The sequence below is a fragment of the Scyliorhinus torazame genome, chromosome 10 (genome assembly GCF_047496885.1).
Source record: "Scyliorhinus torazame isolate Kashiwa2021f chromosome 10, sScyTor2.1, whole genome shotgun sequence".
Classification (NCBI taxonomy): Eukaryota; Metazoa; Chordata; class Chondrichthyes; order Carcharhiniformes; family Scyliorhinidae; genus Scyliorhinus; species Scyliorhinus torazame.
Genome location: NC_092716.1, coordinates 101,316,218 through 101,330,716, shown reverse-complemented (window position 1 = coordinate 101,330,716; position 14,499 = coordinate 101,316,218). Strand labels below are relative to the sequence as shown.

At 49.2% G+C, this 14,499-nt stretch overlaps 1 protein-coding gene across 6 annotated transcripts in view; it reads right to left on the bottom strand.

Annotated features, from left to right (window-relative positions):
* The window catches only part of kifc3 (kinesin family member C3), a 73,149-nt gene extending 61,559 nt beyond the window's left edge, over positions 1–11,590 (bottom strand). For 2 of the 6 annotated variants that reach the window (XM_072518511.1, XM_072518518.1), the window contains exon 1: positions 11,451–11,590. The gene's annotated coding sequence lies outside the window, so the exon portion shown is untranslated. Of the gene's footprint in view, positions 1–6,749; positions 6,768–10,792; positions 11,102–11,450 lie in introns of those variants that run through there. The other 4 variants (XM_072518513.1, XM_072518516.1, XM_072518515.1 and 1 more) reach the window with 3 other exon arrangements.
* Positions 11,591–14,499: the final 2,909 nt, after the last annotated feature.

The following is a 14,499-nucleotide window of genomic DNA, read 5'->3' as shown; positions in this document are numbered from 1 at the left end:
ATGTTGCCCCCCGCACCATCCAAACCCCCAATACCGCCGCCCCGCACCATCCAAGCCCCCAATGCCGTCCCCTCCAACCCCCCAATGCCACACCCCCGTACCTTCAAAACCTCCAATACAGCCCCCCCCGCACCGTCCAACCTCCCAATGCCACCCCCCCACGTTATCCAAACCACCAATACCGCCCCGCCACACCGTCCAACCCCCCAATGCCATGCCCACACCATCCAAACCCTCAATGTATCCCCCACACCGTCCAAAGCCCAATGCGTCCACCCACACCGTCCAAACCCCCAATGCACCCCCCCCCGCAATATCCAAACCCCCAAAGCGGCCCCCCCGTACCGTCCAACACCCCAATGCCGCCCCCCCCCATACCGGCTAATCATCCAATGCCACCCCCCCCACATTATCCAAACCCCCAATGCCATCCCCCCTCGCAACATCCAACCCCCCAATGCCATCCCCACACCGCCCAAACCCCCAATGTACCTCCCCACACTGTACAAAACCCAATGCGGCCCCCCGCACCATCCAAACCCCCAATGCCGCCCTCCCTGCATCATACAAACCCCCAATGCCACCCCCCACACCATCCAAACCCCCAATGCCGCCCCCCGCACCGTCCAAACCCCCAATGCCACCCCCCGCACCATCCAAACCCCCAATGCCGCCCCCCCGCACCGTCCAAACCCCCAATGCCGCCCCCCGCACCGTCCAAACCCCCAATGCCACCCCCCCGCATCATACAAACCCCCAATGCCGCCCTCCCCGCATCATACAAACCCCCAATGCCGCCCCCCACACCGTCCAAACCCCCAATGCCGCTCCCTGCACCGTCCAAACCCCCAATGCCGCTCCCTGCACCGTCCAAACCCCCAATGCCGCTCCCTGCACCGTCCAAACCCCCAATGCCGCTCCCTGCACCGTCCAAACCCCCAATGCCGCCCCTTCCTCCCTTCATCTACACCAGTTAAACCCCCAATCATGTCTCCCAAAACATATTAAATTCAGCCAAGTGATTAAACTGCGCATCAAGACACAAAGTTACCCCTCCCCATCCAGTTACACACATCATGCCCAGAGCTCAGGTCCAAATCTAAACACACTGCACCAAACACCAGAGTCCAGTCATGCTGCTTACAAGGCTGTGCCACTGAATGGTTGAGTGCTACTTCCTCAGCCCCACACTTCTTTCTGCAGTTCACACACTCATTTGCCTCTGCAATTATAGAGGCCTTTCCATAAAGATTACAGAAAATCAGACCCGAGGAAAGGATACAGACAAACACCGTAGGTTGGTGGCGGAGAACACTAGAAGGGTTAAAAACCCAGCAGCAGGAGCAGGGTTTGGCAATCACCCTGGTCCAGCAGCAGTTGTTTGGTGACAGTGGTACTGTCCCGAAGCAAAGTAATCTGTTCAAGCTGCCAAGAAATGACAGGACAGAAATTGCATAATTCAATCATTTATCACAATGCACATCAAGCCAGTGTGGGCTCGGTCAGACCAGTAGCCAGAGACATCAGCACAACTGAGTCTGCAATGCAGGCAGACGGCATTATTATTGGAAATCAAATAATCTTATTTTCTTCAAAGAGAGGGGGTAAAGGTTTCTCTGAGCTTGCTGATAACCAGGGAAATGAACAAAGAGCACTCCAACACAGATAATACTCACCGACTAACGCACTCATGCCTAAACCCATCACCATTTGACCCACCTCCCAATCCTACCATAGCCAGTGGCACATTCAACCAAAACATATTCATACAACTTATTTCCACCAACCGGCTTGGCATGATGATGCATTAATCCAGTCATTTTCAAACTCGGGGTTGTGACCCGCGTAGGTTGCAGGCAGGTGTCGGGAGGGTCACGGGCCCTTCGGTCTTGGCGTTCCTGATCGCGGCAAGACGTGCCCAACGGCCATGACTGGCTTTTAAAAATGTCGGCCACGACCGGCTTTTAGATTGCCGGCCGGCCCAAGTGTGCCCCCTCAGCTGCGCGCAGGCCCGGAACCCAGCAAGGCAGACCGCCTCCTCCTGATGTCTGCGTGCTGACTCAGGAGCACATTCCTTTTGAAGATCATTGGTGTCTTCTCTCCAGAGGCAGCAGCAGCTCACGCGCCCGGTATACTGCTGTCCCGTGTTCTGGGCGCAAGAGAGATTCCTCCATTTTGTGGATACCAGCAGTGCTGGTGTGAACTCCAGGGCCTCTAATGAACACATTATGCTGAAATCAGGAACAAAGCAGTATAAATAAGTTTTCTTATGGGTTTATTAATTGTGCCAATGCAAATCAGGATGCAAAGCCCATGTGTGTTATATGCAGAGAAGTACTGGTAAATGAAAGATTAAAACCCTCAAAACCATGGATAGTTCAAGAACAAACCTCTTTTTTTCCCAACGGATGCAGTGAGAACTTATATCATCAGCTGAAATGCTTAGCAAAAATGTAATAATAGTAATCTTGATTTGTGTCACAAGTAGGCTTACATTAACACTGCAATGAAGTTACTGTGAAAATTCCCTAGTCACCACATTCTGGTGCCCGTTCGAATACAGAGGGAGAATTCAGAATGTCCAATTCATATAACAATTGAACTTGTGGGAGGAAACCGGAGTGCCTGGAGAAAACCCACGCAGACAAGGGGAGAACGTGCAGACTCCACTCAGACAATGACCCAAGCCGGGAATCGAACCTAGGACCTTGGCGCTGTGAAGCACCAGTGCTAACCACTGTGCTGCCGTACCGCCCTAACATTGAATGACAATGCAAGTGTGATCGTGAGGACCAAACCAGGCTCAGCTGTCATATTAAAGGTAAGCGGAAAAGGTGGGGCGCGACCACGGGCCGGTAAAAATGGATCCAGGGCAAAATCATTTGAAAAACACTGCTTTAACCTGCAAGACACATCTGCCAAATGTACACCATTCCAGAAACAAGTTCCTCTTCTGGTATAAACCACTCTCGCTCATTTCTGTTCATAAGTGTCAACCACAAATTGCAACTAACTTTCCTCCAAACCACAGAAGGTCAGAGGTTAACCGGGATCAGAACCAGGAGGAGCAAACAGGTTTTTAAAAAAATATCAAACTGGCACAGACTCCCAGTTGTAAATTATCATATGCTTAAATCTCGACGGCAACACTTTTTGCCGCAGCAAGTAAACAATAATAGGGAGGTCTGAAACAGAACGAGGCAATAAATTAGGTGCCTAATTATGCACCAAGAATTTGCAAAGTGCCATTTGTTAAGAATGCATGTTTAAACACTGCTTTTAAAGGAACTATATGTAGTTTAAAAGGCTGTTAATTTAGTTATCATAGAATTTACAGTGCAGGAGGCCATTCGGCCCATCGCGTTTGCACCGGCTCTTGGAAAGAGCACCCTACCCAAGGTCAACACCTCCACACCCCATCCCCATAACCCAGTGACTCCACCCTACACTAAGGGCAATTTATCATGGCCAATCCACCTAACCAACACATCTTTGGACTGTGGGAGGAAACCGGAGCACCCGGAGGAAATCCACGCACACACGGGGAAGATGTGCAGACTCCGCACAGACAGTGACCCAAGCCGGAATCGAACCTGGGACCCTGGAGCTGTGAAGCAATTGTGCTATCCACAATGCTACCGTGCTGCCCAGAAAGTTATTGAAGATTTTTTAAAGATGGGCAGAAGGTACAGGAACTTCCAAATGTGAAATGTTTCAGCAGATTTTAAAGGGAAAGATAGTTTTGGATGCAACAAATAAAGGGGGTCTAATAATTTATCAGAGCCGTCAGCCTTACTCCTGGAATTTAACGCCAGGAAGGGAAAGTCACATTTACCTTGGGTGAATTACCATGAAAAAAAGCTGAGTCATTCATTTCCTTTGAAGAAGACAGATGAAAGAAAGAAAGAAATCGAGAGGCGAGCATGTAGCAGCAGCAGTCAAGCTATGGCTGCTGTCTGGCTTGTTTATATGGTTACCATGGGTCTCAAGGCTGCAGCTAGCCATCTGTCTACATTAACTACTACAGGAAGCCACCCAAAACCAAAATAGTCTTTAAACTCTGCTGTTTCAGTCCCTTCATTTCTGCGACGTCAGCTTTGTCCACTCGAGTCACTTAGTGTTCACTCACCTCACTGGGCAACCAAGATAGTAGGAGATGGGTGGTGACGAAGAATAACAACTTGCATTTATACAGCATCTAGAATATAGCAAAACATCCCAAGAGGTTTCATAAGAAAGTTATCGAATACAAATTCGACAGAGCCACATAAAAAGAGGTCAGAGAGGGGATCATAAAAGAGATGGGTAGGGAGACAAAGAGGTTTCAGAATCTGCGACAACGTGGACCTTGCCTGGATTTCACAGAGATAGTATTAAAATGGCATCACGGTCACAACGCACTTGAAATAAGACAATGTGAAACGAGGGCCAACTTGTGCAGTGAGTTAGACAGTGCACAATCCACCTCTGAGACCTGGGTTCAAGTCCTGAGAGAAAATCCTCCCTCTGAATGAGTTGACTTGTAAATACAGATGGATACAAAATTATGGACCTCACTCAAAGGTCACAAGTACAGTCATGGCAGAGGCTCTGCTGTGGTAGGTGGAGATGACAGCACTGGTGCATCAGATTAAAGAGGGAACTTCAACCTGTGCTGACCAAAAGCCCTCAACGAGAGAACAAACGTTTCCAGATAAATTGTCATTGAATCAAACGTTTTTGAAATAACTAGCAAATACCCAGTTGGGCTTAGCTGTAACATTCACAATTCCTCACTTACTAAAGCAGCCCTTCCCACATGCAGCAAGACCTGGAAAACATTCAGGCTTGCGCTGGTGACAGGCAACATTTGTACCACACAAGTGCCAGGTAATGATCTATCTCCTGATTCCCCAAAGTCCGTTCACCATCCTCAGAAGCACAAGTCAATATTGTGATGGAATACTCTCCACTTGCTTGGATCAGTGTAGCTCCCACACTCAAGAAGTTCGACACCATCCAGGAAAAAGCAGCCCTTATTGGAATTCCATTAGGGTTGCCAATTCCGGTTTAATGCATTCATGGAGGTTTTCTGATGCTCCAAACATTAGTTGGCCAACGCAGTCCATCCTTGTGACGCACTGCCTTCCTATGTCAGTTGGAAAATAAAAAGTCTGATTACCAGTTGGATGATGATTTGCTGTCAGCCAAACCACCCTTTTCTCCAATGATCAATTTTTTTTATACCTGGTAAAGAGGAACGCTCAAAGAATGAGAATTTTTTTCTTTCCAGGGTGCACATGTGTCCTGCAGATTTATCTTCAATTCCTGGAGCCTCCAGGCCAATCCTAGAGGGTTGGAAACCTACATCCCATCCTCCACATTGGTGCACACAAATGGCTGTATATACCATCTAAAAGTTGTTCTGCAGCACCTTCCAAACCCGAAACCTCTAGAATCTAGAAGGACAAGGGCAGCAGATGCATGGGAACACTACCACCTGCAAGTCCCCTTCCAAATCACACATTTGGAAATATATTGCTGTTCTTCCACTATCGCAGGGTGAAAAATCTTGGAACTCCCTCCCTAACAGCACTGTGGGTGTACCTACACCACATGGACTGCATTTGTTGAAGGCGGAAGCCCACCACTGACAACTCAAGGGCAATTAGGGAGGAGCAATAAATGCAAACTTTGCCAGTGACACACATCCCACAAAGAAATACTTTAAAAAAATAAACTGAGGTGCAGTGCAGTTCCACACTTTAAGCATCCATACACTCCCCGGGACACACATCGAGGGAGATGATGGTTATAAAGGAAACAGACATTTCCCTCTCAGCCTGATGTGGGGCACAGACAGTTATTAAACCCGCATGCTCCAATTCAACAGTTACCTGCAGTTTCAAAACAAAGTATTGAATTACTGGTGTGCGGTGATGGGAGCCCTTGCTAGCCCACTGTTACTGAAAATGTCCAACAGGACCAGCCCCAATGTAACACTCCAGAGCATTCTGCATTTCCACTCATTCTCAGACCAGAATTACTTCAGTGAACTAAAGGACATTTGACTTAATAAAAAAAACCTGCAGCCTAGTGCTCTTCCAACAATCGCAGTCTCCCACTGTCAACCTCAAAGCTCTCTACAAACACAGACAGCTGTGGGGACAATCCTGCACCCGGGTAAGTGAACAACCAGCTTCGAACCTTCACTCCCCATCTCTCCAAACTGCCCCTAATCCCTCTCCAAACATGGAAATTTCAACCCCCTAATCCTCATTCTGGTCACAGGTGATCCACCTCTAACTCTCCCCCAGACTACAAATAAAAACAGCCCCAACTCCTCATCCCACCCAGGGACAAACCCATCCCTAATCCCGTCCTAGGCCTCAAAAATCCAGTCCCTAATCACCATCCTGGTCACAGATGATCCAACTTTAACCCCAATCCCCACCCCACATCATCAGCATGGATAATACAGCAGAAAAGGAGCTACAGCCCCACAGATTAGGTGGCGGCAAACAGTACAACTGAACACAAACTGACCACTCCAGTTTCAATGGCAAACTGCTGGAATGCAGCAGAAACTCCAGAAAGCATTCCTGAAAAAATGGAATTCAAGGCTACCAGGACGTGCTCTCAATTAAAATTCTAGTCCTACATGTACCCCATGACAAAAATTGACAACGGGGCCCACTCCTTGAATGGTACTGACTGCAACCCAAGTGTTTTATCCAGCTGTATTAGATGTATGGAAATGGGTTACTAACCTGTTACAGTAGGGAGCAATTAGTCCCCGACCGTCCAATAGTCTGACCCAAAACTCAGTGGAGGTTGAAGTCAGGTAACCAAGAGGGGGAGAATTTCTACCGCTTGTGCTCTCTTCCCCCACTCGGTTTACACCGAGAGCACCACCAATAGCCCATTTATCAAGATAATCTCACATAGGATTAGTATTGACGGGCTTATAGGGCACCTTTATTCTCTATATCAGCAGCTTTAGCAAACATTCCTCGGCCATTTTATGTTCAAACGAACCAGTGGGGGGATAAAGGGAAAACCAGCAATACGGGAAAACAGGTAAAGAAAACATGCAAGAGGTTTGGCTGATTAGTCATTTCCTCTGCGCTGGAATTCCAGACTGTACAATTCACTGCGATTTATAATATCCACCAGGCTTCATCACATACTCCGCACACAGAACGAGTGGCCAGGGCAGGTTTAGTAACCCACAGGCAGAGCAGCGGGCCTCGAATATACAGCAGCAACATCTGTTCTCCTGACTCTGCAATCAGTTCACATACAACTGCAACAGTCAGTTCGTGCACAGCAGCAATGTCTGCTCCCCATCGCCCCAGTTGATTTGAACCCGGAATCGAGGCAGTGCTTGGCCAGACTGATTCCAGGCTGGTGGCTCCGTTGGTGCAGGTCAGAGCACAAGCCTCATCGTAACACGAGTGATGCTGCAGTTATTGCAGCACTCACCTCAAACAGCAAAGGCCGGTTACCTTTTAATCAGTCGAGTTTGCAGTCTCCCTAGAGCCATCAACACTGCACCCGAGGGACACTCCGATCATACCTGCTGTATAATCAGTCACTATGTGTCTCACGTGCCTGCAGCATTACTTTACGGAAAAACCCAACAAGTACTGAAGAAATGTGGGCTTTTCAATCTCTATAGGAGATGACTGGTCTGAATGAGGGAAGGAGAGGGAAAAGAATGGAGGTTTATATTTGGTATTTTTAGGGTATGTAGAAGGTGTAAAATAGATCGGGACCCCATCTGATGATCCATGGTAGCAGATTTGCCAATGGGGCATCAGATTCATTACATACCCCAGTAACCCAGCGCCAGAGGACGACCACTAGAATCTATACAATCTCTCTGTTACAACAACAGAACAGAGAACTGACAGGCTCTTCCCCTCTCTACGTTGCCAAACCACAGGACACCGCTGCTTCACGTCAGGTCACTAGGGTTGTCTTAAATAATTTAGGGGAGGGAGTCCAATTTAAATGAAAGGCAGTGACATAATGGTAAATACAACTGGACTAGTAACCCAGAGGCCCAGGTTAATGCTCTGGGGAATGGGTTCAAATCCCACCCCGGCAGCTGGTGGAATTTAAATTCAATAAATAAAATCTGGAATTGAAACTTAGTCTCAGTAATGTTGACCATGATATCATTGATTGTTGTAAAAAGCCATTTGGTTTACTAATGTCCTTTAGGGAAGGAAATCTGCCATACTTTGTGGTTAGCACTGCTGTCTCAAAGCACCAGGAACTAGGGATCTATTCAGGCCTTGGGTCACTGTCTGTGGAGTTTGTACATTTTCCAAGTGTCTGCGTGGGTGTGCTCTGGATGCTCCGATGGCCGCAGCCTCTCCCCCCACCTCACTCCCGTTCACTGGCCGACTTAAACCGGCCAGCGTGGAGGCCCCCGCCCGTGTCTCCTTCCCCTTGCCCGGTCCCTGGAAAAAGTAAGAAATCCCCTTCAGCACACAACCCCCAGCATATCCACCCAAGCCCCAAAGAACCATCATTGCAAATGAAAGTCCCCACTCCTCCCTTGTCCAAATATTCAGCCGTTGACTCATTTAATACATACACCAACACGCAGTGAGAAAATAAAGTTACATGAGGCTACATCGGTACAAGACCCGCTCTCAGTCCTTCTGCCTTCGCAAACCCCTCCGCCGCTTCCACCATCCCAAAATAAAAGTCCTTGGGTTTATAGGTCACCCTCAACTTAGCTGGATACACTATGTCGCACTTGCTGATGTACAGTGCCTTCTTCACCCGGCTGAAGGCTGCCCGCCTCCTCGCCAGCTCCACCATAAAGTCCTGGTATATACGTATACCAGCTCCAGCCCACTGCACATCCGTTTCTGTTTTGCCCAGCACAGGACCTTCTCTTTTACGCTGTACCTACGGAAACAAACAGTTACGACTCTTGGTGGCTCACTCGCCTTTGGTATAGGCCTCCATGACCTATGAGCCCGATCCAGTTCGTATCAAGAGAGATCGTCCCCTTCCCCCAATAGCTCTGCCAACATCGTGGCAAAATACTCCGTCGGCCTCGGGCCTTCCACCCCTTCGGGCAAACCCACGATCCTCAGATTCTGCCGCCTGGATCTGTTTTCCAGGTCTTCCATTTTGACTCGCAGACCCTTGTTGGTCTTTATCACCCTCCGCAGCTCCTTCCCCATCGAGGTGAGTTGATCACTGTGCTGCGATAATGCCTCTTCCACTTCCTTCAGTGTCTCACCTTGCTCCCGCACCTTCGCTGCTTCGCTCGATACCGCCGCCCTCACCGGGGCAATCGCCTCCTCCATCAGCACTTTCAATACCGCCCCCATCTCCCTCTTCATCGCTTCCATGTGTTTTGTGAACTGTTTTTCAAGTTCCACGGCCATCACCTTGGTAATTTCTTCTGCCGTAAGCAATGCGGCCTCCCCTGGTGCCCCAGCCTCCGCTTTCCTTGCCGTCCCCGCGCTGACTTTTCCACTCCCTGGTGGACTTCTATTAACCACTTTTTTCACGGCAGTTTTTTCCCCCAACTTGGACATTTCTCCTCACTGTGCCTTCTTACTGCTTTTGCAGCTTCCGTTGCCCCTGAGACCGGCCGTTAACGCCCCGAAAATTCCATTCCCGAACGGGAGTCCTCCAGTGTGTGGCTGCCTCCCGCCCGCCATCACCAGGAGTGACTAATATCGTTGTAAGACTTCTTATTGTGCCCACCCCAATCCAACGCCAGCATCTCCACATCATGGATTATACACAAAGTGCATGTTGGATAGAAAGTGACCAGCATTGCTCCAATTTTCCTGGTTGCATAACCCATCTTTTCCTTAGCACAAGGGAAGATAACCAGAAGGGAGGCTGGAAGCGGTGGCTTTTAGATAGGGCAGTGGTTGTTGAGTTGAACACCTGGTTACCTTAGGAGCACCTGGATACTTGCTACACCCGGACGGCTGCAGTTTGGGAAACACTCGCGCAACAGTCAATCCACTCCCAAAATGCTGACAGCAAAACCACCTGAGGTGAAGCCCTCGCTCCAACATAAGCAAGCACAGCCATCCTGATTAACAAGACTACACGTAGGCAGGAACCATTTCTTTTCCCAAGCCACCCAACCAAAGACAAAAATAACAAACTGTTTAAACCTTTGCACAAGTCCAACTAGGGTAGGATTTTATTTTTAAATGCAGCATCATGCATTGTGCACAATAGTTGAGGCACATAATGTAGGAACAAGGGCAGGTCCTTCAGCCCACTGAGCCTGTTCCCCCTTTGAATCAGATTGCAGCTGATTCATACCTCAATTTAATTTACTCGCCTTTGATACAGTAGCTTTGATAAAATAGAAGAGGGGAGACCTGCCGTGATTTTCTGTAGCTGCCATCAGAGACAAAGAAATGTAGGATATCCCAGCACCAATAAACAAAAAAAAACCATAGACCTTGCATTCCAGGCTCAAATTCATCCAAGGCCTACTGCTTTGCTGAAAGGGTCACATTGTGCAGTACGCTGGAAATATGCAGGTGTGCAGAATGACACTGGGAAGGCAGTTGCCGGGGAAACAGGCTGTACAATAGCCTGAGTGAAAAACACTGATGTACATTATTAAAGAAAACCAACACATACAGTCAATCAAAAAGAAACATCCCGGACAACAGATATTACAATCCCACGAGACATGAGAAAAACCGGGACAAATACCTTCACATCAAACCCGATGCAGAATGAATCGATTGGCAAAGAGGCTCCCAACCCATTCCAAGAATAGAATTAAATTTAAAATAAGCCCTACCTATACATGCACAGGACTGCCCTGCAGGTTTGACTGGAATTGGGGGTTTCACTCCTCGTTTCTGTGACGGATGGGGCAGTTCTGATCCATCTTGCTGGATGAAGTCACCGAACAGATGGCAAAAATAAACATTTAAAAGGCGAGGGGAAAATCAGAGAGGCTGGCACACCCCTCTCCCTCCTCCTCCTGTCAAAATCCAGGGAGAATTGAACTGGGAACTTAAAGAGGGGCGCGCGTGCTGAAACGAAACCATTTCGTTGTCCTTCAGGGGAATGTGGGTGGACTCTCCCCTCAGGCGCTCCTGGTTAAATCTCTCTGTTGACAATTGATTTTGGGGGGGGGGGGGGGGGGGGGGAGTAACGCAGCTGGTTTCTCCGTTGCCTTGTTGTCGTTTTGTTTATCACCTGGAGACCACTGCAGGGGTTTGAACACAAACAGCACCTGGTCTCTGGGCTCCTACATGGAGAGACATTCTCTAGCATGAAGACAGGAACTGTCTCCCATTGCCATTGCGAACTGACCCGGTTACACCCAGGCGACAGAACCCCCTCCCCTTCCCGAAATGAGGAGGCCGCGGGAAGTCCGCACCCTGCGCTGCAGGCAGGGGAGGGATACCCCCATACTGCCTCTACCTATTGGGGAATGTAGGTGTACTCACTGCTCCGGCTGCTGCTGGCCCCGCTGCCCCCAGCGCCGGGCTCGGGCTGGAAGGTAATCTCCAGCCGCCGCACTCAGCCCCGGGCCAGTGGCTGCCTCCAGCGTGACTGACAGCAACACGCCGCCAATCGGAGCCCGCCTCCCGTCCTGCGGTGGACACTCAGTGGCGGCGGCGGGGCAGCGAGTGTGCGGAGCTCTGGTTAAAAACGGGGAAAGTTTCAGGAATTCGAAATCAAAACAAGACGATAAGGGAGAGAATGCAAGGGCGAATACAAGGATGAAACACAGGATCAGGACAAATACAAGGGTAGAACACAGAAATAGAGTGAAACACAGGAACAGGGCAAATACAAAGGTAAAACACAGGAAGATGGTAAATACAAGGGTAAAACACAGGAACGGATAAAAACTCGAGGGCAAATACAAGGGTAAAACACAGGAAAAGGGCAAACAACAAGAGTAAAACACAGGAACGGGAAATACAAGGGTAAAACAGGACGGTAAAACACAGACATGACAAATACACAGATACAGCCGGTCAAATACAAGAGTAAAACATACAGAGAAAACAAGGGTAAAACACAGGGACGGGGCAAATCTGCACTGTACATTCTAATTCTAATAAAAAATTTTAAAAAATCATAGAACTTACAGTGCAGAAGGAGGCTATTCGGCCCATCGAGTCTGCACCAGCCCTTACAACGAGCACCCTACTCAACCACGTATCTACCCTATCCCTGTAACCCCCACTTAATCTTTTTGGACACTAAGGGCAATTTAACATGGCCAATCCACCTTACCCACACATCTTTGGACTGTGGGAGGAAACTGGAGCACCCGGAGAAAACCCACGCACACACGGGGAGAATGTGTAGACTCCCCACAGACAGTGACCCAAGCTGGAATCGAACCTGGGACCACTGGAGCTGTGAAGATACTGTGCTAACCACTATGCTACTGTGCTGCCCAGTATAAGGGTAAAACACAGGAACAGGGCAAATATAAGGGTAAACCCCAGACACAGGGCAAATACAGGCATAAAACAGACACAGGGAAAATACAAGCATAAAACAGAAGCACAGGGTAAATACACGGGTAAAACACAGATGCAGGAGAAAAACAAGTAAAATTCAGGCAAAGGGAAACGAGCGCAAAAAACAGGCACGTGGAAAACACAACACAGAGAAAATACATAAGTTAAACACAGACACAGGGTGCGATCTACCAGCCGCGTCCTGACCAAATGGGGGCACGACATGGCTGGTAATGCTGGAAGTGGCTTCCCTGGGCTTCCCGACTGTCAGTACACCGTGCGAGATCTATGCAGATTTTGTGAGGCATCGTGATCAGAATCCCGCCCACAATGGGCGGCACCCAGTCTTGCATGCTCAAGTGGCTTTAAGATCCCACCTAATCGTGCTGACGCTGGATCTAACCGGCTCATGGCATCTACCGACCTCCCCAGGGAGACCCCAGCAAGGCGTCATTTAGTATTGGTCCAGACAATCATGGACCAGGTGGAACGGCACCAAGGGGATCCCCCAGGCAATTGAAAGCTGGTTGGTGATCAGGCACAGGACAAAGTGGCATCCTAGCACTCCCTCTGTCACTTGGGCACTTTGGCACTGCCAGGCTGGCACCTTGGCACTGTCAATATGCCCAGGTGGCACTGCCAGGCAGGCAGGAGCACTGCTACGGTGCCCAGGTGGACTGTCAGAAGTCAGGGCCTGAAGGGGGCCATGCCCATGAAAGAATCGTTGAGGAGGGTATGAACAGTAGGGGGGCGGGGGGTGGTGAAGGACGGGTATGAATGGTAGGTGGCAGTGGGCGGGGGTGAAGGACGGATATGAAGGGCCTCCGGAAGGTTGGAGGGATGAAGGGTGGGGGTCATGGAAGGGAGAGGGGACTGAAAGGGGCTATGGGAAGGCCAGAAAAGGGGGCCCTCAATGACCTCACAGCGGAATGTCCTCACTTCGGGGGTGTATGGTATTGCCCATGTGTGTGGGGAGTGACATTGCCTGTGGGTGGGGGGTGCGGGGGTCCCTCAAGCTCACTTAAGGGATTAGGGTACCTTTTCAATTTGGTGGCCCGATCTCTGAGGAGCCAGTCTGGCCAGTGAGTTCAGCTCCCCAGTGATGAAAATAATTCGAAATGTGGGCTAAACAGGTGAGAAACTCCTCCATGGCCCAGAAAAGTGACTAGGAGTGAATTCTCTGCCGGCGGGATTCTCCAATCCGTCGGCAGTGCACCACCATCTGGCGGTGTGGGGTGGCTACAATGGGAAATCCCATTGGCCAGCGCCGACAACGGAGAATTCCACTGCCGGTGACGGCATGCCATTGAGGAACATACGGCTGGAGAGGTGGAGAATTCACCACAGTGTGGTTAGATAGCGGTGGGGAACCCACCAACAGAGCTGGGGAGAAACTCCCATCCAAACCTGCCTGAAATGACAATTAGAAAGTTTTCCGTGAGATTGCATCCACAGGGAAAAATAAGCGTAAAACACAGACACAGGGCAATTACAAGGGTAAAACACATGCATTGACAATACAAGGATAAAACACAGGCACAGGGCAGATACAAGGGTAAAACATGCATGCAGGGAAAACATTAAAGTAAAACATAGGTACAGGGCAAATAGAAGGCTAAAACCGAGGCAGAGGGAAAATACAAGTGTAAAATACATGCAGAGGGACAATGCAAGTGTTCAAACACAGACACAGGGAAAATACTAGGGTAAAACAGAGGCATGGGAAAATACAAGGGGTAAATAGACACACTGGGGAAACACATGGGTAAAATTGTGGCGCAGGGACAATACAAGGGTAAAACAGAGGCACATGACAAATACAACAGTACAACAGAAGCACAGGACAAATACAAGGGTAAAATATAGACACAGGACAAATACAAGGGCAAAACAGAGGCACAGGACAAATACAAGGGCAAACATAGGCACAGGACAAATACAAGGGCAAAACAGAGGCACAGGACAAATACAAGGGCAAAACAGAGGCACAGTACAAATACAAGGGTAAAACAGAGGC